Source organism: Sturnus vulgaris, chromosome 3 (genome assembly GCF_052056855.1).
Source record: "Sturnus vulgaris isolate bStuVul1 chromosome 3, bStuVul1.hap1, whole genome shotgun sequence".
Taxonomy (NCBI): Eukaryota; Metazoa; Chordata; class Aves; order Passeriformes; family Sturnidae; genus Sturnus; species Sturnus vulgaris.
Window position 1 is genome coordinate 109,690,418 of NC_142245.1, and position 26,136 is coordinate 109,716,553.

Sequence of the window (26,136 nt, forward strand, 5' to 3'; positions counted from 1 at the left end):
TTTCATTCTATACTTCTGCCAAGGTCTGCAAAAATCCTGGGGTACTCTGTCATAGTTTTGTCCTGGCTTGTGGAATCTTCTTTGTACTTACCATATTCACTTTGCTGCTTCAGCACAATGAAATTTTCAAGTGTTCCCTATGTAATAAGTTGAATTTTCAAGAAAAGAGAATGAAGGACTAAGAAATGCAATTTAAGACATGAACAGTATTGTCCAGGAGCTAAAGCTATTCTTCTCAGCTGGAATATTTTAATGGAAAAGCTGTATTAAAGGGGAAGGAAAAGCAGAAGTCCATAGTCTTTGTATAAAATTGTTATTCAGGATAGTGGGAATTTTAACAAATGGTGATCATCTTCTCCTAACCCCCTCATGTTATTTTAGTTGATATCTTACTGACCCATATAATTGGCGTTATGAAAACCTGCACAGAAGAAATTTTTGAATCAAAGATACTTAGAAGTACAATACCATAACTTAGAGGATAAGCAATTAAAAGTTAAGGAAGACTATTGTGGAAAAAGGAATATTTTAATCAAGTCACACGTTAGGAGTAGAGATAAGGATATTCTTAGAGCTCTGCTCCATATTTACAGTGCTGTAGTTAACACATTACAGCTTATTCCCCTCTCAAAATGGTAAAAGGATGGAAGGAGCTTTGGAAAGCCATCTAGTCTGTTGTGGGAATCCATCCTTAGGTAAGTGATAGCTCTATTACTCCCAACAAATGCTTGTTTTACCTGTTCTCAAACACCTCCTGTGCTGGAGATTCCACAGCCTTGCAAAACAATCCATCTCAGTACTTAATTACATTTATGTTTACATTTTTTCCCACAGGCTATCCTAAATCTTTCTTGTTGCAATTACTTCTTGTTCTACCTGCACTAGGATGTGAGGATATTTTGTTCCCTTCCTCTTTACTCGTAATTTCATATATGTGAAGAACAATATCTGCAATATTCTCTAAAGAAAAGTCTACATAATCCTAATTCCTTCCACTTATATGTCACGTCTCCTAGCATTTTATTGTTCTTGTTGGACTTTTGTGTGTCTTCTGCCACTGGACTACATCTCTCTTAAATTGAACAGAGTAATTCAATTTCAATTTAGCCAAACCAAGTAGAGCAGGAGTATATAATATTTTATTAATAATATTCCCTACTGTCCTTGTCAAATACCATTCTATTTTTTACCAGTCATTTCTTTATTTTGTGAAAATTTTAATTCTACTCTGGTCCTTGAATATACTTTCAGAATTCACTTTTGAATGCCTGCATAATTTATCAGCCTTGTACTTAATGAGTTTTCTCTCTCTTCTATCACCAATTAATTCATGAGAGGATTGAATATTACCACAGGAGACTACTGCTCTTGACATATTTCTTGGTAGAGAGTGTAGTATTGGCAGCCTTTAGTTTCTCAGCAATTTCTCCTCTCCCATTTATTATCCCTTTGACTTGATCCAAAGAATAGTGTTTAAAACAATATCAAAAGCTTATTAGAGGCAAGATAAAACATCTATGCTTCTCCCTTATCCAAAAGGTCTGTTGCTGTGCCAGAAAATGTTTAGTTTGGTTTGGCAGGATTTCTTCTAAAAAAAATCCACAACAGCAATTTTTCCTCTCATGCTGTTTCACAAGCACTGTAATTCCCACTTAACAACTCTGGCCCACAGAGTTACGTGATTTTAGGATGTGATGGGAGACCTAAATACCTTGATTTGCAGAGGAAGATCGTGAAGTGCACAGTTCCCTGTCCCCACCTTATCCACCTAGGCTATAGCAGTGTTGGCAAACTGGAAACCTTTGTATTCTTATTTGTTTTCTGATGATGATATGATGTTGTTTCAATATCAACTGCAGCCCAGTGTCTGAATCCCAAATGTGGGATTAAAAATAGAGTATTTTTAGAGTTTATTTTCTGCTTTTCAGCTAGAACTCAGTAATCTAGGGTTGGAAGCAGCATCTGTGCTATTGTAGCCCCAGCAGCTGACCTGGATTGTGCATCTTGTTGGATGCTGTGTACAAGGTGGCTCCCACCCCAGGAGCACCAGCTGTGGGGGTTTCTGCCCTGGCCTCTGCAGGCAGAGCTGCAGTGGCTCAGCTGGAGAGGAGCCAGCTCAGATTTGAAAGCCAAGTGCCTTTTTTAGGTCCCTAAGTGTTCTGAGAGCACTGGGCTGCCCTCAGAGAGCCCCTTGCTGCTTTGGGATCAGAGCTGCTTCAGGCACAACCACTCTGGAGTCCTGCTGTCTGTGAAAGGCCATGCTGACAAACTCACTTTGTAATGCATATTCTAGCACTGACTGCACCTTCTCTTTGGGACGAAAAAGGATTTGTACCCATTGTTTCTGTACATTATAGAACCATAGAATTCTAGAACGGTTTGACATGGAAGGGACCTTAAAGCTCATCTCGTTCCAACCACTTGTCCTGGGCAGAGACACCTTCCACTCAAAGCTCCATCCAACCTGGTCTTGAACACTCCCAGGGATGGGCCATCCACAGCTTCTCTGCCCAACTTGTGCCAGTAGCTCACAACTCTGACAAAAAAGAATTTTTTCCTAAGAGCCCATCTAAATTTACAATCTTTCAGTTTAAAGCCATATGTAACAGGTCTATTTAAAGCTCTTTTTCCACTGTTATCCTTTTGTATTCCAAACATCCTTTTAGACAACCAAACAAGTGCTACAATCTTTATGTTTTTTTCCCTAATAAATGAAGACAGTGAAGGGAAATAGGTCTTAAGTTGCAGGGTGATTTCCAGCTCTGATCTTTTGTCAGTTACTCTACAACAGGCAACTATTGGAATGTGGGAGAGACAGAGCTATTGGAATAACCCTGCATAGTTTAAAGGAAAAGGAGAAAGCAGAGAAAGCCCAACTAGCCTGTAGATATGTGCAAACTGGAATATTCTTGGATTTAACCTATATTTAAGGAACACGCTCTAGAAGTCCATGTTACCCACCACAAACCCAGTACAATAAGCCATTCCTTTCCAAATATCTTTACCCAAAATCCCCAAAGAGCCACCAGATATTTATCACATACTTTAGAAAGCAGAAAGTGCTTTCCAAAAGTCCTTAGGAGGTGGAGAAGCCAATGGCTCCCAAATGTCCCAGTTGCTTCCCTGCAGAATTACCATGACTGGGTGCTCCGATAGCTCATGGGTAGTAATTTTGGGTCTCTTGGCATCAGGGTAGGAAGGCAGCTGCCTGCCACATGCAAGGTAGAGGATCCTCACTTGGGAGCTTGCAAACTGTATGTAAATCAGGAGGCTACCCTGCCACCAAGACACTGTGCAGTGTGTCTCCTCACTCAGCATTATTGCTGAAAGTAACTTCCACTCTTTGTATTTCATATTCTCACCTCATATATTGCTGCTTGACTTGCCAACAAAGCCCAAGTGAGAGGTTTCTGCCCATCGTGTAACAGCTACAGAGGTGGGTCTGCATTAAACTTATTATTAGTAACCCTGGGATGACTCCTGTTTAATTCTCAGAATGTAAAAAACCAAAGATTTAGTTCATGGTACATTTGCAAAAAATCTCAGACTATACAAATAAGCATCTTGCTGCAACTGCAAGTAGAGGCAAGTTCCAGAAAGAGAAAAAAAACCAGTCTGATGCATGTCATCTTGTGGTTTTTGGTAGATTAATGAAAAGCCCACACAGCATAATTATGTTTACAATAAGCTTACAGGAGTTTTCCCACAAGGTAGAGGAGAGTCATAGAGGGATCAGGTTAAACCAATTATTTAACCTTTACAGAGCTAAACTTGCAAGTGTTTCAGAGGCAGGGAAAATTGACTATTTTATTGGTTGCTTATGACCATGTATTAAAACAGTGGGGTCTTTTTTTTATTCCATTACTTTTCAGGAGCACATCCTGGCAGATTCAATTTGGATGACTGGGAAACAAATTGTTGGGTGTCTAGATGACTTACATATTCCACTGTTAGCACAAGTTTGCTCTTTAATACCATGAATGATTCTCTTCACAAATAATCTAGCAGTCTAGTAAGGCTCTTCACAGAACGTGGCATCCAGATTGAGGGGTTTTAATTACAGAGCAACTAAATAAATCATGGAGCTCCACTGGAGATGTTGCATTCACTAACATCAAGATTTCCTTTTCTGGAGCTGGTCTTTAGGGCTTGAAGCAAGTGGGCAATGGTGGAAAGCAATGAAAAGAAAACAATATAGTATCATTTATCAGGCCTTTTGCAATGTCAGCTCTCCATTGTTCGTGCTTTAAAAAACCATACTTCTTGGATTTCTTAATTCATCAGAGAGACATGCAGTTGTTCTGGTTTAGACATTAGTATTTGTTTTGTTTATTCCAGTTCCAGTGAGCAAAAATCAAGTAAACCTGATTAATTCAGTGGTCTACCTATGGTTTTTCCAAAGGATATTGCAAGCTATGATATAGTAGAGCTTGAGAAACACAGGCATAACACCATAGGGGATAAATTCTATGGATGTTGTTGACAGAGCATCTATCTAAATGATCTCCCAGCTAGTACTGGGCAAAATCAATTTTTTTTTACTTGGCTTCAAGTTGAAAATGTGAGGGGAAAAAAACCCATTACTGCTCAAAATTCAAATGCTTTGACAAACTGCATCATGGGGAAAATATTCAGAATGCTTTATGTGTTTAATCTGAATTTGGGAGTGTTTTATTTTCACCAAGATAAAAAAAAAGGGATTTTGTAACAAATTTTAATTTCTGTCAGAAAACACCAAAACGATTTCTTTAAAAAATGCTCTCTAACCCCACCCAATTACCAGCCAGCTGCAGCCAACAACATGCTTTACACATCCAATAATAATCAGCTGGCATATGAGAAGAATGTAAGTGAAAATAATACCCAAGTTGTCAACCTGGAGCTCTCCAGCCACTCACTCCAATGCCATTCCCAGGTGACTTCCATGGAAGCACTGCACACAGGTTTGGGAAAGCCACCCCTCTGGCTGCAGGGAAACCCAGCAGAGGCACCCCAGCCTGGCCTGGGATTGAGCAGCGTGTTCAGAAACAAGCAACAGGACCCCACAGGGAGATGTTAACCTTTTCCACCTGCAGAAACCTCCTGGCACTCCTCTGCTCCCTGCTCTGTCTGCTGGGAGCAGGGCAGGTCTCATTTTTATGGTGATTTTGGCAGGGGCTGGCGGGATAAGGGAGGTGCCACACCTGGGCGTGCGAGGACTGATCCTCGCTCCGTGTCCTACAGCAGGTGACATTTGCTCTTTAGAAGTGGCAACAACCCACAACAAATGAGCCCCTGACCTACCATAGAGCTACCTGGCCAGGCATCAAACAGTACCTAAATTTTTTATTGGCTTGTGCACAGTGTAGACGAGATAATGCCTTGAACATCTCAAAAACAAGGTTGAGCATTTTCAGTCACAGAGTTTCCAGTTCAGCAACTCAGCTCCTATTTGAGCAGCAAAGATGAATAATTCTCTAGTCGTGCTAGTCAAATGTGAGGGAATTGTAATCTTTTCACACCTCTGAAAATTAAACCAATTACTAGAAAACCATAAAGAAATTGGCTGACTGGAGGTCTTATCCAGGAGTGGGAGTGGGAATAGATATAGTAACAATCTGAGGTTTTTCTTGCATATACATACTCCTCTCAACATTTTAACCAGAGAAGTCAAAGCACTACAAAGTCAAGCAGAGATACTGAACCACCTGATAAGTGGATCACATTTTCTGATTCATCTGCATTGCTTCAAGTAAACAAAGCACAGGCAAAATATGTGATATATCATCCACAGGTAAAATATGTGATATATAATCTCTCAGGTTATGTACTCGTTCCAGATGAAAGAAAAACTTATAAACATTCTCTGTCACAACAACTTTTGGAATTGCATAACAAATACTATTAAAGCACTCTAATTTCCAATTATTTGTGTCTTGCCCAAGATTCTGTGTTGAGACCAAAAAATTTCCATTTTGGTTGTTATATTTTATTTTTTTTTCCTCTTTTGGAGAAATTTAGGGTGAAATAGCCATTTGCAAGAAGACTAAATTATTTTCTGGCATTAAATTCTGGACACAATTGCCTTTGATTTCTAATGGGAATCTCAACTTTTACAGCTGGCTGCCTGCTATGGTTGAGATGAGTCTTTTGCATTCCCTGTGAGAATCTGCCCAGAATTGGCAAAGTTTCAGGCTTTTGAAAAACCACAATTCACACAGTTTTAAAGACATTAAGCAACCTCCCCAAAGTCTTCATCTGCCCAATTCTTCTGTTATCTCAAGTGAAGAAGTCCAAGAGGGTGCTAGAGAGGCTCCAGCCTTGCTGATGGCCCTTGTGGGTGCCAGGATCATAATTCCTTTGGCCAAGTCAATTTTTTCAGACTGGATTCTTAAAAACCTAGGAAATAAAGCAATAAATGTTAACTGCAGGATGATGCAAAGATTAGGAATCACTGAATTTTAATAGGTTTGTGCAACTTCAGTTTGGTTTCTTGGTTCTAAGTGGTGTTCATGCAGTTTTATTGGCTCGTCCCTGCATTTCTCACTGCCCTCTGCCTCACTCAGTGCAAGGAAGGTCTGCTCTGGGACCTGACATCCTGAATGAAAGAGACATTTTCAGTCCTGCTCTCAGTGCTTTCAAAGCACCAAAAGGGGGAAAGAAGACTAGAAAACAAAGGCTGCAAGACAAGTATGGATGGTCTCTTGGTTAAATCGGTTGAGTTGGATTCACTTTTATCCTGGTGTTTGTTTAACCCATCTTTGGTCACTGAAGCCAAACTCTTCTTACAAGTCATTAACTTTGCATTTCTCATCTTCCAGGTATCTGATAAGATCATGGATTCTGACTTGCAGCAGTAGCTGTCATTCCCAGCTGCAGCCAAGATCAGGGCATATGTCTCATACTGTGTCCCCCTAAATCCCAATTTCTACCCCCCTATGCTTTTCTTCTTTGACAGGCCAGCAAGGACAACTGCATCCCCTCCTCTGTTTTGGGAAGAGATGAGTAAATGTTTGTGAGTCCCTTGGATCCTGTGGTGATGAGCCCCACAGGAGAAGCCACAAGGAAATTAATAATTCTGTCTTCAGAATGAGATTTTTACTGTAAATAAGGCCTGGGGTCACACCTCAGATAATAAGCAGAGAACAAAATATTGAATTAGGAGAGCACCATCCACTCTGAATGAGGTGGTGGAAAACATACAAGCTGTTCATTTAATTAAAGAATTATATAATTCATACACACAAGAAAAATGATTTAAGGTTCATTTTTGAGTTAAGAATTGATTTGCAACCTTAATAATGCTCTTTTAAAACGGTGTGTGGGTGGCATGTATGTTTGTTATAGCCTGCCAGCCAGGTAATTCAAGGAAAGAGGGAAGCTTTGAGCTTTCAGCCCCTGGTCATTTCTTATGGATAATTCACTACCTGCACATCCTTCCTGGAAGCTGCTACATGTATGTTACTGATGGCTTATAAAAACAAAACAAAACCAGAAAGATGTAATGCAATATTTATTTAAAATCCCTGTTTTGGGAAATCATTGAATCATGTCTGTCTTGAGGCATTGTGGTTCCTTTTCTAAATACTTCTTACTGAGGATATTTCACCATAAAACAAGGAGTCTTAGGGCTACCCGTTCCAGGGCCAGGGAAGAATTGTTTGAAAAGCAACTTTCAGCCTTTCAAAATTAGAAATTCTTTGTTAGGACACCTTTTATTTTCTTTAAGATCAAAACTGCACTTTGTTTGAGAACATTGGTTATTATTTCAAGGGATTTAAAAAACTTGTCCTGAATAGACAAGTGTGGATCACTGGGGTTTTACCTGTGAGGGTGGGGTTTATTTTAATAATTACAGCAGGCACCTGGAGTCTGTCAGGGCTTTTACCTGAACCCAGCTACATCTGTCATGACCCCACTTCCACTTCAGACGTGGTTGGACTCTATGGGAACAGAAAATTGATGCTACACTGTGAAGCTGGCCTGCTGGGGAGATTCCTTGGCTGGAAATAGCTGGGTGCCAGTTTAGGGACACCTACAGGGACTGTAACATGGATCAGAAAGCTCAGGATTTAACCACTGAGGACATGTGGGGACAGGGCTGGGGGAAGCAGAGGAGGAAACCCTGACTGAAGGATTAAAGCCCTACTTGTGTCACAGAAGGGAAGGGTCAGGTCAAGGCCACCAGAATGAAACTGCTTAAAATGAGCATGTATGGGCAATATCTGCTAGCACAGGTGTCCAATTGCCATCCCTGTATGGTGTGCTCTGTGTTGTCTGCACAGTTCCAAACCACTATGGGGTAGACACAGACAGCTGGGGCAGTAGCACAGCAGTGCTCATTGCCATTCCCAACTCCTGCAATTATTAACTGTGCACATTTTGATGAAGAAAATCTCCAAGAGGCACAAGTCAAGAGCATCTCTAGTGTAAGTGTGAAAAATGAAACGTTTTTCCAGTAGTCAATCAATTTGTTTGGGGGGAGGATTGGTGGTTTTTTGCAACCATTGGTGCCTCATGTCAAGCACCTACATCTTTTTTGTGAACACCTAAAATTAGGGCAGCCTGACAAAGAAAAGGATCCAGCAGAAGTCACTAACATTCACGATCTGACCTGACAACCTTTGACTTTATCCACCCAGGTCTGTATAATTTTCTCTACCAGGAAATTAACACTTTCTTGCCTTGGTGATGCAGTTGGAGATCTGGGGAATTTTTTTTCTACTGACAAATAAAAGAGTCAGGAGGCACTTTAATGAGGGGAAGAAGCTGGCTTCTAACCCACACATAGTGCCCCCAAATCCAAGAGCTCAGTCATCTGGCTTTCTGGAGGAGGAGGGGAGTGTGGAAATTCTCACCCTCCCTGTCCACTCATTCTTGTCTCTTTTTTTCTTTTTTCTTTCTTTCTTTTCCTCTTACTAAATAAAAGACAAGGTTGCTTTCCTGAACCTCACAGGAGACTTTAAAATAATCCAAAAATGTCACCAGAAGGGCTGTAAACATATCTCTCCCTAGGATTTAACTAGTAGAAAGAGCTGTGCAACCACCAAAAGTGTATTTAAAGCAATCTAATAGCCAGTGCCATGATGAAGTTTAACAAGCCAGTTTTTGACTGAAAAAGAGAAAGGGCTTGGACAACACCTTTGCTGTCAAAAAAAAAAAAAAAAAAGCCAGTGAAGGTAATAATATTTCCTCTGTTGCCAGCTCATCAGTTCTTATTTAACTAGCCAATGCAATGAAAGTTTAATTCAAACATGTACTGCAATCTCCTATCCCTTCCTCCCTCCCTCTTCTGCTCTCACTCTTCCTCTCTCTTTCTCTCTCTCTCTCTCTCTCTCTGGGATTGGCTTGTTTAAAAACTATATTTCTGCCTAGGCATTCAAAAATGCTGAATGCCTCAAGCAAACTAGTAGAATAAGCATGTTTCTCTACTGTTTCTTGGCAGGGTCCACTGCCTGAGTCCTGCTTTAAATTAAAGCACATGTGGCTTGAGTTTAGCATTATCATGAAAATGAAATTACCACTTTAGAAAAGTCAAGTTATTTTGGAAGTGAAAACTGCAGGTCAGAGCCCACCAAAATTCCAAAACCTTGCTCGAAAAATGTCTTGTTGAAGGTTCAGAGCTGCTGCCGTGGACAGTGCATCCTTTTGGATCCAGATTTATAGTCTTCTCCTTCATGTTTTCCTACATTTGTTACATGCTCTTGGAAAAACCTTGCAGACTTTGGCTCCTTGTCACTGGCTCCCTCTGCAGCTCCGCCCCTGGAAAGGGGAGAGACATAAAAGTTATCTATCAGAAATCAGCTGCATTGACCCGAGGCTCATCCTACTGTTTTGAAGTGCTTTTGAAAATTGCCCTGGCACGGGTAAACACAACAAAGCCATGCTAAAGTGCTGCTTGTTTGCTCAGCTAAACCCCTTCTGTACTATTACACTCATTTTCTTCCTCATCATCAGATGAGGGCTGTGTGGAGACGAGGCAGGAGCCCAACACTCCCCCAGCTTGGAATGGGTTCTTCTGTGCTCTTTTTCATGCCCAGAGGTTTCAGTAGGTGGTAAATCTACTCTGCAACATGGTGGTTTGAACAGGCTTTGGCTTTTACATTTAGAGTGCATGTAAAGCTGTATTTTATCTCTAACATAATATTTAGGTTAACTAGGTTTGTTTAGTTTTTTTTTTCCTCTTCTGAGCTTGTTATCACACAAAACTAGATAAAGCAAATAAAAAAATTCCACAGGTACATGCCAAGTCCCATTGCTGCTACTGAGAAGTGGGTATTGACTTGTCATGTTGTGGTAGTAATGAGCCACCTACGAGTTGTCACTTGCCAGAACCTGAACTCTACCAAGTGAGTGGATTGTTAAAGAAATATCATCAGATGGGCTTGATTCTTCTGCTCCACAACACTGTTTTTTATTTTCTTGTGATTCCACTGGCTTCAGTGGAGTGAAGCCAGGCTCTGGGATGTTTGGGGAAAAGGAGGAGTCAACCATCAACATGCCAAATATTGCAGCCGAGTTGGAATGGCCACTGTATTGTATAATCTTGTGGAAACATGTACAGTGATTGTGCAAATGGAGCTGGTGATCTGGCTAAGAAATCAAACCACAACAACTCATCTTGTTTCCTACACACACAAGCATGGATGCTCACACACTCAAAGAGAAAACCATGTCTGGAAGAAAATAATTCTTCAGCCAAAATTTCAGAGACATTTGGAAGGACAGGAGAATGCCAAGTGCCAAGAAAATGTTCCCCAAGCTAAGAATTAGTAATATTGCCTTGCCTGTTAAAGTTTGCTAACATGACAAGAATTGAGGGTGAAGTGATGACTGATTTGAATCAAGCTTTCAATGGAACATTTAGAATGGAATGGAATGGAATGGAATGGAATGGAATGGAATAGAATAGAATAGAATAGAATAGAATAGAATAGAATAGAATAGAATAGAATAGAATAGAATAGAATAATTCAGTTGGAAGGGGTCTACAATGATTATTTAGTCCAACAGTCAAGACCTTTAGTAGGTACCTACTCCTAAGTTTAGGTCAGCCCACCTACAGCCCAGGGAGTTTGGCCTAAGGTCTACTGTGATTTGGGGAGTAGTCATGAGCAGAGTCTCAGGCCCAAGATTTTTTTGTGTTGAACTGTGAGACTTCATCATTGGTCTCATCAGATGATGCAAAGGGAACCAAGGGATTGATCCTGATGCTCCTGTAGACTTAATTTCAGGCACTTTCCTTCCCCCCCCCCCCCCACCTCTATCTTTTCCAGAAGGATTATTCATAAAAGCAGTCATGCCCAAGCTTTCCAAGCCATCACAATGAGCAGAAGAGGGATTTATTTCTATGGAGAGAGCCAGGGCAAGAGATATGGCTTCATCAGTCATGGTGCCTTAGGGCCTGGGATGAGGAGAAAGGGACATTGAGAGTTTGGGATAGAGGACATGAATTCAAGCCCAGCAAGAAGTGCAGCAGCAGTTCTGAATCAGCAGCAGGCTGGGAAGGAACTGACTGAGGCCAGAGGGTCTGTGGAAAAGTGTTGATGGGCAAGAGGATTGGAGTGGATGTGGCAACCAACCCCACACAAACGAAGCATGGGTGTACTTAATTTTGATCAGATCCTATAGTAAAACACCTCTTCAAGTTTAAAGGGGAAGGGAAGGTGAGGGATTTAGATGAGGGTCGTTTATGGTGAGGGTTGGCAGGGAGTAACAATGCAGCTGCCTGTGGGAGGCTCTGAAAGGGCAGGGGGTTTGTTTGTGGGGAAAGAAACACAAGAAGCACAGTTTCACAAGGCAACAGGGATGAGTACAAGATAAAGAAGAGACCAGAGATTCACCACATTTCCTCCCTTCATCTTTCTTCCTGAGCATTTTTAATCAAACTTGAATTTGTGCTCAAGATATGCTGCTGCTATTCCTGCAATTAATCCATATGGGACTGTTCCAACTCGAGATATTTTGTGATCCCTGACTCTACCCCAACATGTCTCCATTCTCTCACACATTACTACCCCTCCCATCCCATGTGCCAGCATATCCTCGAGTCAGATGAGCACACTTTGTACTCATTATGCAGCTTTCTAACACAGGTTAGTTCCAGGTTGGTGTCACAGATCTCTTATTGCCAACACAGAACTCCTACCAATGCTCATAGGATACAAAATGGACAAGTGGACACCTCTGCTCAGGTATGCTTCCAACCAAGCACCTTGATTCTGCAACAAGAAAATAAATTAGTTTTTAAGAAAGAGGGTTAAGTTTTATATCTGAATATATTATTTTCACACATGCATCTGGTGAAAAATAAAGCAGTTCTTAGTGTTCATAAACAATAAGAGGCTCTAAACAGGCTATTGTCAATTCAGGATAAAGCTCCTGGAGTCACTCTTTGAAAACACGAGCATAGGTCAGCAGTCTAAAATGTAAATAGAGATAGACAATTAGTTAGCAAAGACTAAACTATAAATCAGAAAAATCACATTTTAATTATACGCATCTCTCTTGAGCTCATTTCTTGAAAATTGTGCAGATCTGCACACAGCATGGGATCAGAAATGGTGAAGAGAACAGTGCTCAGTGATGATCAGATGTATGTACGATATGGTATCTGCAAAAAGGGAAGTTGAAAAAGGGACAGCTGGCAGAGGCTTGTAGAAATAGAAGGTTATGGATAAAGTTAACAGAAACATTTGCTTTCCATTTTGTAGAAGATAGGAAGTGGAGAACACCAGCATCAGTCTGCAGGTTTAGATCAAAAATAAGTATTTTTAAAATAAAAAATGTCATTATGCAGAGGAACTCATTGTTGCAGACTTGTACAGAAGCCAGAAGCGTGAATAAGCTTAAGGTGAGATTCAAAAATCCAGGATTAATAATAGGTGTACTAGTGAATAGACTGTATCTTCTAGCCTCAAAAAAACCCTTTGCTGAACAGTCTGTGGGACAATGAGTGGGCACACTATGAAAACTGCCCCTATTCACCTGCTTATCATGAGCTTTGCCATTACTCTATCACAGAAATTTCAAGGGAGGATCTCCTTAAATATAATTATGCCTGGGTTGGTGCATTCAGGGTTCATATGGAAAGCCCCACATTTGAATCCTCTCCTTGGCTTTCAACCCAGACCTTTATTTTTTCTTCCTGATGAGTGCTACATATCTGCTGACCCATCCTCCTCCCTGAGTGCTCTGCACCATCGTGTTGGCTCATGTCTCAAGCCTGTGCAGAACCCTGAACTCTCTGATCATCAGTGCCCATGTTAAAATCATTTTCTCTCATCTTCACTGAGCTAACTGGCTCACCAGGCAGAGCAAATTCAGGAATCCAGGAGCAGGAAAGTAGGTGGGAGATGATCTTGTCTAGTTGTTAGCACATGCATTTGAAACACCTACTGCCAGTTCTGCCCCATGTATAGACAGGAATAGATATAGTTTTATTTTCCTGTAATACACACTCATATAACATAAACATGAGAAATATTTGTGTTATATATTATTTCTTAAGTATATGTCTAATGAGAATAGTAATAAACCTGAGGGAGGGCAAGAGTGGGAAATTCTGTCTGAATATCTTAGAGACCTTTCCTGCATCAAAAGGAGGTGGGTCAGCTTTGGATTCTCATTAGAGGCTATGTAAAATGTAACTAAAACTGAAATAGACCCTAAACAGCCACACTGTGAGGCAGAATTTCAGCCTTACTTCCTTCTCCCACACTGACCTGACTCAAACTTCAAAGGTCTCCATAAAGCCAGAGGGAGGGAATCACTCAGCTGGTGAGAGTCAAGTTTTAGGCTGCCACATGAATGCAGTTCATTGCCCAAAGACTTTTAGGTGTTCTAGAAGATTCTAGAAGGTAAGATGTCTGCCAGGGTGTGGTAAAGGTTCAGAATATGACATGTAAATGAAGATGAATACCTGCAAGCTGCTTTCTAAGCTCCAGGTGTAGTTCATGAAGTTCTAGCTGGCAGTTAGCGAGATCTTTACACTGATTAAGCTGACCAGATTTGGGTGTCTTAACCTGCAAACTGCCTCCCATCCTGGCTTCCTGTGACAGTGAGAATCTACATTTCTGAAGGGAATATATATCTTTCTAACATTAGATTTACAGTAAGACACTCAAGAATCTAGATTTTGTTTTGGAGACTCAAAAAAATGCCAGTGGTGGCTCATTTATATATCTAATGCTTTCTGTCCTTTCTGTCTCTCTGAAATTCCCCTATTTTAAGAAGGTGACAAGGTTACTTCCTTTTTTCTAAAGGATATGGCAAAGATAAATATAGCAAAGATTTTTAAGCTTTCACATACTGTAGTTCACCACAAAATAATTTAACTAGATGTATGCTAAGTAAATAGAATCTATAGCAGTTCTCATTTACAAAGATAAGAAAAAGATTTTTTTGTTTTAATTTTTTTATGTATGGCCCAGAATTCCACTGCCCTATCTCCATACTTTTTGTGAAAGTGTGAGAAAGAAATATGTGTTTAAAGGCTCCAGTATCTCTTACTTGGTTAATGTCCTACAAGTATTTAAATGAGTCATTTGATGGCTCTGCACTTCATGATTGGTTAAGCTATTTAACTTACTTTATTGCTTCTGTGATTTATTGCCTGATGAGGACACTCAAGAAAGTCTGAGAACCTCTTTGGGGTTTATTGAGCTGGTACATATTTTATGCTGATTTCAAATAAATCAATGTCTATTATAGCATAAAAAATGGGAACATTGGAAAGAACGTTGAAGAGAACTATTTCCGGAGCTTTGTGTTCTGCTTCATGCATAAAGCATGAGGGCTTCATTAACATGGAAGTATGTGCATGTGAACCTTTGGGTCCTTATTAATCATTTTGTGACTAATACATGGAGCTCAATGATTCCCATAAGCTCCCCTAAAAGAAACCATAACGTACACACTGTGTGAGATGGTTCTCCAAAGGAGCATGTAAGCATAATATCTCAGACATGGCGTGTAGCAATCTCTTGATGGATGTGCTGTGCAACGTGTCCTTCCCTGCCCTACTCATTGCTTTTCAAACAAGACCATCTAGAAATAAAGCAGAGCATCACCAGTCCTTGTTTTGTTCAGCTGGCACCTTGGACGTTCACAGCCCTCAGGAGTTCTGTCAATGATTAAGTGAGAGCAGGGCTGAATCAGAAAAAATACCAACCATGTAAGTTTATTGACTGAGTGACATAAGTGCTCGTGTGGATGGAGTTGAGATTTCAGGATGATTAAATCATTACTCTCTTGGCAGTCACCTGTGGGATCTGAGGTCTTCTGTATGCACCATCCTGAGGCTGGAGAAAAACAAGGCTCCTTGATTCTCTACACTGTGCTAAATAAGCGTAGTGGGATAAAATAGAAAATTGGTCCCCCAGTATTTCCTGGGGTGGTCATTCACAGTAGAGGACTAGAAGGACAATGCCATGGTAGTGCTGAATGATAATTAGTTCAAGAAGTTTATGTGGTCTCTTCCAGCCTCGTGCCCTCTGCAAATTTAATATATCTACTCTCTGCTTCATGGACTGACCTCTGTGAAAACTTCTTGACAAGTTATATCATCTGATTTTGGCAGATTCCTACCTACTCAATGTATATAATAATTTGGTCAGTTTTTCACCTAAGCTAATTCCACCTGAACTGTGTCTTTAGTTTGCTTATGAGAACGGTGAGTGAAAAAGCATCACTTGTGAAACCCTTCAACTTTCCCCAAACATAAAGACCTGTTTTCCTCTTTTGAAAGAATACTAGATTGGTTTATTCTTGGCAAATTCTTACTGGCTGCTACTCCTGTCCTTAGTATTTTCCAGGTGTAATAATTTGTTCACTCGTTCATTCCAGAGTTTTTCTGGGGCTAAAATATAAACTTACTGGCCTATGGTTCCTTGGCTTCTTTTCCTGCCTCTTTTTATAATGGACACTGTTTCCAGTTCCAGTTTTTCACCTTTCCGCCAAAGGCTTGTCAAAGATAATTGCTAACACTTGTAAGTCTGCTTTGCCCTGTTCTTCCAGGCTGTCTGTTTGTGCAAGCATTGTGCTGCAAAAGCAGTGGATCAGTCGTAAGAAACCTTTACTCTCAGTGACCACACTCTGCTTGTTTGTTTTTTTCCTCAGACTGGCTCTAGTTTGGTCCCAGAGACTTCATGCCTGTTAGCAGCTACCAATTAACACTCCCAAAGTGTGTCTTCCTGTTTAGTTTTATTCTGAAGTCTAAGCCTGTCTGGAAAGAAAACCAGAGCACATTAAACAGACACAATTAGGAGATCTTCTATAAAAGTGCATTCCCCAACCAAACTCAAGGGATGTGGAGCTGCACTCTCAGCACCCTAGACCAGAGTTCATCAGTCTCAACCAATCTGAGAGCAAATAAATCATGGAACTATTCATTGTTCATGATGTTGATCATTTCAGGCCTTTAAATGGAAACTTATTGAAAAAGGTGTTAAATGCATCCTTGTGTCAGCTTCATCTGACAATAGTTCTTCCTCTGCTGGAAATAGGCCAGCTCTCCTTGCTTCTCTTCTTACTGCTGATGAATCTGTAGAATGATTTCTTCATACACTGTATGTTTATTGAAACTTTAATCCTATTTTGTGTTTTGGCTTCTCTGAGTTTATTCCCTCACACATTTCTGCTCTTCCCATACACTCATCCTGGTAATCTGCCCCCTGTGTCTACTCCCACTTCTTGTGCTTGAGATTCCAAGGGCTCATGCTTTAGCCAAGCAGCCTCCTGCTCTTCCTGTTTTTGCCTTGCAGAGGTTAAGAGATAATATCAGAACATAAGCTTGGACACAATGACACCTTAAGATCTCCTGAGAGGACAGGTTGAGAGAGCTAGGGTTGATCAGCCTGGAGCAGGGAGACTTTTTGTGACCTTGCAGTACTTAAAGTGGGCTTTTTAGAAAGCTGGGGACAAACTTTGTACCAGGGCCTGTTGTGACGGGACAAAGGGTAATGATTTTACCCTGAAGGAAAGTTGATTTAGATTAGGTATAAGGAAGAATTTTTTTTCAAAGAGATTCAGGAAACATTGGCACGGTGTTGGAGTTGGTGGATGCCCCATCCCTGGAAATATTAAAGGTCAGGTTAGGAAGGGGTCAGAGCAACCTGGTCTAGTGGAAGGTGACCCCCTTGTGGCAGGGGTATTGGGGTAAATGACCTTTAAAGATCCCTTCCAATCCAAACCATTCTGTGATTCATGGTTCTGTGATCCCTTCCAGCCCTTTATTTACATGATTATATGGCGTTTTTCTTTGTGATGCCATAGCAATAATTTATTAATATTGCTGGAACATTTCTCCTTGGAGAGCCACAATCTGTTCCAGTGAGACTGTTGCTTCTATGCGTAAGAAAGGAAGAAGAACATGACCTTTGTCCAGACCTGAAACCGAAGACTATCCAGGATTTTCAGGTCATTTAGGAAGAAGGTAGGATGGCACATTCAGCCACAAAGCTGTGTTTGCAGAACAGCACTTCATAGCAGGTCATGAATCGACATGAGTGAAATTTAGCAACTGGTCTGGCTGAGGATTAAAATTTCTATGAGTCAACAGGCTGGCTTTTAACCAGAGGCAGTCATGTCTAGCATCCTGCAGGAGTTGAAAACCTACTGTAGCCTTGTAAGTATCCAAAATGTTATGCAAAAGCAGTGACTTTTTTGGTGGTGCTCTGTGTGTTTGATTTCTTCTCTTTTTCTTTTTTTTGCACAGAAGTTGTTCTGAGGACACAAAGTTCTCATCCAGAATCAGAAGTCATGGCTTGTGTTACAAAAGTACAGGAGAACTGGCAAGAAACATGGAGCCCATGAGAACAAACTAGCAGCACAATGGATTTGTAATATTTAATCAAATTCTTGATGATCACAAATCTTGCAACACATTCCAAAACTACTAAAAACGCTATACAGAAACCAGCTGAGCCAATATTTAAAGCCTTTTTAATTTAACAGAACCCATTTTTTATAGTATCCAGGATATGTTTCTGGCTTTCCTACTTGTCACATGATCTCCTGTCCAGATGTGCTGGTGTATATCTAGTAGTGGACCAGCCAAACCACAGCTCTTTCCTCCTGCTTGTAGCGTGTTACTGTAATTCAACCATAGTTCTCCCAGCTACAGAAGCACTACATTAATATGTGGTATAACAACAATAACACAGGAGGGGATAAAGCTAACCATAACTTTAACTACGTATCTAAAAATAATAATAATAACGGAGTGACCCTATTCAAAGAGGTTAATTTGTGTGCAGGGTATAAAATCCAAATATGCAGTTGTTTTGCAAACTTCCCATTTTTCTCACCTGCAACAAAAGATTTGTGCTGAGGAGAAGATTTCCTGCAGTTTTCTACAGGAAATTAGCCTCCCCCTTTGTTTAGATCCCACAGATTGTGAGGTGTACTCCTGGGCAGCCAGCTCAGGTCTCCTACATTTTTGCTGCTTTTTTTTTTTCTTAGTGGTGGCTGCCACACAGACTAGAAGGAGAAGGGAATTCCAGGCTTGTGGGTTAATTATTAACACAGTTAAGCCTGGCAGCATGCTCAGAATTAGAAAGGAAAAGCCTGAGGGCTGATTCTTCCCTCCCGTTCACAGGATAACCCCACTGGGCTGACTGCGACCTCCCAAGGCAAGGGCCATATCCACACTCCCCCATGGAAACTTAGTGGGATTCTTATGAATGGCTCCATTAGGAGCTGGGTGGGCTGGATGCCAAAGAAATCAGTGGAGTTGCTTCTGATTTACACGGGGATAAACATGAGGGTGTATTAAATCCGTAATCCTCGTCCCCACCGCAGCCAGAACTCAGCAGCTGGGTCGTGCAAAGAGCCACAGAGAGCCCTGCAGTGTCACCAAGCACCAAGGGCCCCATCCATGCCAAAGAGCCCTGAGGGTGCTGATTCAGGGACATACCAGGCATCTTAGGAGATGATGAAAAATGAGCTCAGCCAACTCAGTCCTAAACAGTGATTTCAGCTCGTGTGCTTGTTCTCTCTCCACCCCTCCAGGACTTCATCTTGTAGATAATTGTGCCTTTAGAAGGTGGAGTGATGTTATTCCAAAGAAAAGGAGGTCCAGGCTCTTCCTGCCTCGCTTGGCATGTGCAGCTTAGGTGGCAGATGAGTCTAAATGAACCAGACATGGCCTGCAGTCAGCACCTAGGAGGCCACCAAGACCTCACTGCCTTCTAAAGCTGACCTAGAGCTACTATGCTAATTTATATCCCTTAATTTAGATGGCCTGGCTCTAGCCCAGAAACACACTGGGCATATTTTAGGGGTAGTGAAACATTTCGTGAGGAAGATTTAAGTACTAATTCCTGCTGAAAACTGAGGAAATGATGAGTCAAGACCATTTGGGTGATGTTTCAAAGCCCAGTGATCATTTCCTCACTTTTGCAGAGCTGCCTGCCTATAATCTGGCTCTGCTGTGGAGGTACCTGTGGCATACTGAGAGACTGAACAGAGCTCACTGGATGTCACCCTTACCAGCGACCTGTCCTTGCATAATCACAAAAGACAAACAGTGGCTTCCACTACTGCTGGGCCCAGAATTAACCCCATGGTACAAAAGCTCTGTTTCCCGAGCCTGAGTCAGTCTAGCACCTCTCTGTCTTTGATGACCTTTCCACTCCAGGTCTTACTTCGAAACTGCCCTGACATGGATTTGAGCTTCTGCCTGCTGAGCCAAGGAGCAGTAATATTGGAAAAGTTCTGGGTGTTCGTTTCCTCACTAATACAAATGACATCACCAAAGGAAAAGATAAAGTTCTGCAAACCATGGACCAAAGACTTTGTGAGCCCCATATATCCCAGAAATACACATCCACGCCCACATAGCATCTGCCTGCTTCATTTAATCCTCTCCTCTCCTCTCCTCTCCTCTCCTCTCCTCTCCTCTCCTCTCCTCTCCTCTCCTCTCCTCTCCTCTCCTCTCCTCTCCTCTCCTCTCCTCTCCTCTCCTCTCCTCTCCTCTCCTCTCCTCTCCTCTCCTCTCCTCTCCTCTCCTCTCCTCTCCTCTCCTCTCCTCTCCTCTCCTCTCCTCTCCTCTCCTCTCCTCTCCTCTCCTCTCCTCTCCTCTCCTCTCCTCTCCTCTCCTCATTATATCTTCATCTTTCCCGACCTCCATCTGACATCTTAGTTCTTGATTACCAAAAAGTTATTGCCTGAGCAGTGATAAGAGAAGATTCATTTATCTGTTTTCCTAGGAGGAAGACTGTTCTTAACAGGGATTTTTTTCTAAAGGAGAAAAAAAGAAAATAAGGCAATAACTAGGTTTTTGGTTTGTTTGGGTTTTGTTTGTTTGTTTGTGTGAAGTGACTGACATTTAGACACCCCCTGGTTCCCATTTACTCCCTTAATAAAACAATTTTTAAGAGTCTTTCACTCACCACACAACATTGAACTTCAAGAAGGAAGGGGATTGACTGCTTTTATTATTTCATCATTGTTTTCTAGTGTGGCCAGGCAGTTAGTGCTGAGAGGGTGTGTGTGTAAATATACATTATAATCACATTACCAATCACTGCCAAGCAGAGCAAACGCAGACTAAAGGATGTCTGCAATCAAAAAAGGGATTGCAGAGTGGGTTCCTGAAGTCCCAGAGTCAATGGGAAGGTACTATCCAAATTCAATTTTTAATAGTTTTTATGGAAAGGTGATACCTTTAAGGTCAATGTATCTGCATCCCTGCCATTGTGCCAGCACAGTGATCCCTATCTAGCTGTTAAATTAACAGAATCACAGAGTATGCTGAGTTGGAAGGGATCCATCAAGATCATTGAGTCCAACTCCTTGTCCCACACAGGACACCTCAAGAGTCACACCATGTACCTGAGAGAATAGTCCAAACATCTCTTGAACTCTTTCAGGGTTGGAGCTATGACCACTTCCCTGGGGAGCCTGTTCCAGTGCCCAGCCACCCTCAAGGTGAAGAACCTCCTCCTAATACCCAACCTAAACCTCTCCTGACTCAGCACCAGGCATTTCCTCAAGTCATCAGAGCGAAGGGATCGGTGCCTGTCCCTCCACTGCCCCGTCTGAGGATGCTGAAGATCCCAGTGAGGTGTCCCACCAGTGTTCTCTTCTCCAGGCTGAGAACACACCAGCTGACCTCAGCTGCTCCTCATCCAGCTTCCCCTCCAGAGTCTTCACCATCCTTGTGGCCTCTTTTGAATGTTTAAATTGTATTGATGATAAAGAAACCTTTATTGTTGCATTTATTACAGAATGAACATGATCCTGGGAATGTAAACTGAGGCAAACTCTGCCTTGTGCATTGCCCAATGAGAATTTAAGTTCCTAAATCAGAGCCATGAAGTTGATGCCCTTTGTGTAGGAGAGTCATAGAATGGTTTGAGTTGAAAGGGACCTTAAAGACCATCTTGTTCCAACCCTCTGCCATGGGCAGGGACAGCTTCCACTAGAGCAGGTTGCTCAGGCCCCTATCCAACCTGGGCTTGGACACTTCCAGAGAAAGCAGCAGAGTTATCTGGATACAGCCAGGATGCCAGTACCTGGCGTCATGAGGGAGCACTGAGCTCTCCCAGCAATTCATCTTAGTTTCCTCTTGGTTTCGCCCACTTCAGCAAACATGAGATAATGCATCAGACATTGCCAGTAAATGATTGTTATTTGCACAAGGAAAAACCCTGCAATGCACTGTACCAACTCCACTGTTTGCTCAGCTCTAGATGGCAGGGAGTTAGACAAAAACAAATACACACACCCCAAAAGCACATCAATATCTGTCTTGTTATCACATTTACATGCTTTTGAAGAAGGTTTATAATGCAAAAAGACATTTTCCATCTACCTTTCTTTTCAGACAGAATGAATTTTTTTAATTATGGGAGTCACAGGGTTATTCATTAACATTTAACAATTTAAACACAATTTGCAAGTTCTTGCCTCAGTTCTCAGTGCTAAAACCAGTCTTGTCTCTGTGCCTAGCTGTCTTATTCTAGAGTTCTTTACATGGAACCATGATGCCAATAATCAGTATGCAACGTCCATGGAAGCACATGTCTCTGCTCTATCTAGGCTTCCTGAAGCCTGTTTTAATATCTCAGTTCATCTGAACCATCTGTATTCTCAGTTGGTTCATGTAAAAGGCAGCTGAAATGGAGATATGAACGGTTCAGATGCGCAGAGCACATCTGGTTTCAGGTGTCAGTGAAGGAATTTGTCATTGAGAGCCAGGCCCATGATAAAAGATTTCTGTTGCTACTATGTAGCATGTACTTCATCGAAATCACTAAAAATGCAGTTCTTTCCCCTGACAAGTCATGGTCCAAAATAGGGTGTCTACCATGAATGTACATTATGGGAAGTGTACAGGGAAAAAGGACAGTGGGTAATAACTTTTGACACCCTGAATGTGTGTTTTACTCTTAATTTGTGAAGAAACTGGAATTAACGCTATTTTTGCATGACCGAGGTAAGGGCAGGCAGCATTTTCTGAGATTTTAGGAGGCCTTCAGCTCTGCAGAGTAGGGTATTTTGATATACCAGGGCTGGGAATAAGGTCAAAGCAAAGAGGCAGCCTGGGAAACAGTGTCAGTGGAAGCCTGGATGTTGCTGTCATCTGCAGCTGCTTTGGTAAGATGAGGAGGTTACGTCAGAGAGAAAGCCAAAGACCTTCCTGTAGAAGTTGAAGATGATTTCTTCAGCTGTGATTTTTATTAGGATAACTTTTGCTCACAAATTTAGACAAAGCAAGCATTTTATAAATTTGATCTAAGGAAGTTGCCTCTCATAAACACAGAAATAAACTCTCAGTGTGTTCTCTTTTTGCTTCTCATCCACATCCTCACCTCACTGTCTGCTCCAGCTCCACCCCAGCGGATCTCACTGGATGGTGCTCAAATCACAGCATCTTTCTGACAGTGGGACACAGATAGCAATGACTTCTCTTGGCAAAGCAGGCCCCTGTAAACAAGGCTGCTTTTGTTAACATTATTTTAACTTCCTAGATCCTCTTAGTTTATAAAAGGGAAGATGGGCCCTAAAGGTATTTCAAAGACAGTAGTCCTTCAGAGACACTTCCTCCTGCAGCACGAAGGATAGATCCAATGAGGGTGTGAACGTGTTTTGAAGGGATTGAAGCAAGGAAGTTATGTAAGGCAGGGAAAAGGATACCCCCACAGGCTCCCTGGCTCTTCCCTGAAATTGCCAGACTGCAATCAAAGGAAGACATCTTAGTAGATGGTTTGGGAATATTTTATAATACTTCATTTACTCATTTAAGGTTTTTTTCTTCCTTGTAGTTCAAACTATTTATGTGTTATGATAAATGATCAACCAGTGTCTCAAAGTGACCTGAAAAATTACACAGGCTGGACTGGCCAGACTTTCTGAAGTGTTGAGTTTGTTTTGTTTGGGCACATGGTTCACACCCACAAATGAGAAAAACAAGAGCAAGATCCCAGACCTGCCACGGTTTTGACTTCTGCAGCCCTTTGCTCTCTGCAAGTTGTAAGACATGGGGGAATTGTGGCTGCCGGGAGCCAATGCTCTGTTTTACCAATCCAACACAGTAACCAGCAGCCCTCGCCAGTTTGTTTTTCTGTTTGTTGCAATCCTATCTGCTCAAACTCCTGAAAAGTTTTTTTAAAGGATTTTAACAAAGGCCTTTCACATGGGAGTCATTTTGTATTTTGTGGGCATCATCACATACAGAGGTATTTTCTTGATTAAGTGTAAGTTTTATTAAGCTCTCTCACTAAATGATATTCCTTCTTCTTCCCCACATTTCTTTTTCGCTATGATCTCACTTTAGATTACTAATGCAACCAGATGCATCCTGGATAATTTGGCTCCACACAAAGTGTAATTTCCCTGTGATCTCTCTGTTGATATAGCTGTTGCTAAGTTCAACATTATCTAGTGATTAAACCAGGACTAAATAACACCTCTGCATTTGAGAAGGACAATTCTGCTATGAAGAGTCATCATGTACAAGAATGCCTCCATTGTACTCAGTAGATATCCTGCTCTGATTTTGATGGCATTCCCAGTTCCCTTCAGGCATGCCCTAGAGATGCTGGCCAAACCTGGCTGGAAAATCCTCCCTGGCACATGCATGGTTTGAGGAACTCAGTCCCACTGACTGTTCAGGGTGTTCAAAGCTTTGCTGATACATTGACAGATGGTCTAAATAAAGAGGAATTTTTAAAAAGTGAAATGGAGTTGTCATAATTGTATGATTAAAAATAAAACATTGGGAGAGGGGAAGTGGAAAGATTAGGAAGTGTTAATATCATGGTATGGCATGGAGTTTCAGTAGGAATCAGATTCATGCTGTTGCATACAGGTGGACCAGAAGCATGCCATCAGTTCTGACTCACAGCTGCAGTGATCCATGTCTTATGCCAGAGTTTTTACCACTTGTGGCAAACAGGACAGTCGATATCACAGTGAAGAGACTGCACAGATTTTAAATGGGTCTTTCTTCCCTCCTCACTGTACATCACGGATTTGTCTGCAGCAAAAACACATGTTCCTCTAATTGAGTTCAAAGTGGGGAAGGAACCAGCAAAGGTTTAAATTACAAGTGGAAAAAGAAGAGTTTTCAAAGTGAGGCCAGTGCTGTGAACCACTCTCCCAAATCCCCCACTCGCTCAAAAAAATGTTTTTTTCCCTTGCCTTAGACTCTGCAAAGTTCAGCCCTTCCTAATTTAATCACTTAAACTCTGGTAAACTGCAAACTCCAGAATGCTCACAGATTTCTGTAGATAGTTATCACATCTCCCTCAGCTCTTGTTTAGCCAAGCTGCATACACGACATTCTTTTAATCCTTGTAAAATCAAGGCAAAGAAAGCTATCAGTTCTGAATGTACACAGAAATGCATCTTCTCCCAAATCCATCAGTGACCCACAACCATTTATTAGCTGCCTTAGCCATCTCCATAAATCCAGTAGAGGGAGGCATTACACAGATGTGGTTCTACAGCTGAGGAACTATCTCCAGATATTTGGGGTCAATAAAATGAATCAAGGTCACAAACAACCAAAGCTCTGCTTTAGTGGCCAGGTGTGAAAATGTGGAAAAGAGAGGAGGTTTGTAAAGGAAGGGGAAACATGCTTCCTGGGATGGCAAAAATTAATCTCTCAATGCTTGAGGTGTTTGAGAAAGAGATGAAATTGCCCTGAAGGGAGGGCACTAGGGGAAAAATAATCTTTGATTAAGATGTTCCAGAAAATATGTGGAATAAAGCTTTTCCATGAAATCCATGCATGAAATCCACAGTGTCTCATCTTCATTTGACACATGTATTGTATGAGATGCAATTCATGCAAACATGTTATTCTCTCATCCATTCAGCAGAGGCCTTAAAAAAAAAAAGCCATAGCCTTGTTACCTATTTTGTATGTTCTTATTTCTGTTCTACCAGTTTAGTTACAGCTGTGGTAGCAGGAAAAGTTGTTATAAGGCAGGACACTTACCCTGCAACTTGCATGCTCCCATTGGGAGCCCGCAGAATCAAGTTCTCATTATGAACTCTATTTTCACCTCCCACATTGTGAGCACTAAAATAGGGGGGAAAAAAAAAAAGGCTTCTGGCCTGTAAAAATATAGAATTTCTTCCTTAGGAGAAATGAATTGAAAACTAATTTTCAAGGAAGCAAAGCTTTCTATCAGCAGTACTGTAATTTCTTATTATTGGTTTGAATGGCTTTAGCACCTGGAGCCTTCATCTATGCTGAGGATTGTGTATTGCTGCCTGCTGCAGGCTAATCCAGGGGCAAAAATCCCTCTCTAAATCAGCAAAGGAAAGGAGCATGGTTTGCTCCCATTTTACAGATGGAGACCTAGTAAAAGAAGATGTTAAAGCACTTGTCCACGTTTATTCTGCCAGCAGTGCAACCCAGATCTCTTGAGTTTGAGTCCAATATTTTAACCACAAAACCCTCCTCTTTCCAGTTTCAGTGTTTAATTAATGATGATGATGTCTGCAGCTTCCTCTTATCAAGCCATCCTTTCATCAATGATGGTATTGTGGTTATTTCCCTGCCATGTGTATGGCTGTCTTCCAGTTATTTTACCAGCTCCTGAAACCATGTTCACAAGTGTAGAATTTGCTAATCTTTCCCAAGTCCCTTCTTAAATGTGAAGCTGAACTCTGCTTTCAATGCACACCAATTTTATGCTA

At 41.4% G+C, this 26,136-nt stretch overlaps 1 long non-coding RNA gene across 3 annotated transcripts in view; it reads right to left on the reverse strand.

The window, feature by feature from the left end:
- Nucleotides 1–5,305: 5,305 nt before the first annotated feature.
- Nucleotides 5,306–26,136, reverse strand: part of LOC148224534 (uncharacterized) — a 29,699-nt gene continuing 8,868 nt past the window's right edge. For all 3 annotated transcript variants that reach the window (XR_015802759.1, XR_015802758.1, XR_015802757.1), the window contains 3 exons: nucleotides 24,330–24,463; nucleotides 9,501–9,741; nucleotides 5,306–6,378 (listed from right to left, as the gene is read on the reverse strand). This is a non-coding gene — a long non-coding RNA (uncharacterized LOC148224534). The remainder of the gene's footprint in view (nucleotides 6,379–9,500; nucleotides 9,742–24,329; nucleotides 24,464–26,136) is intronic.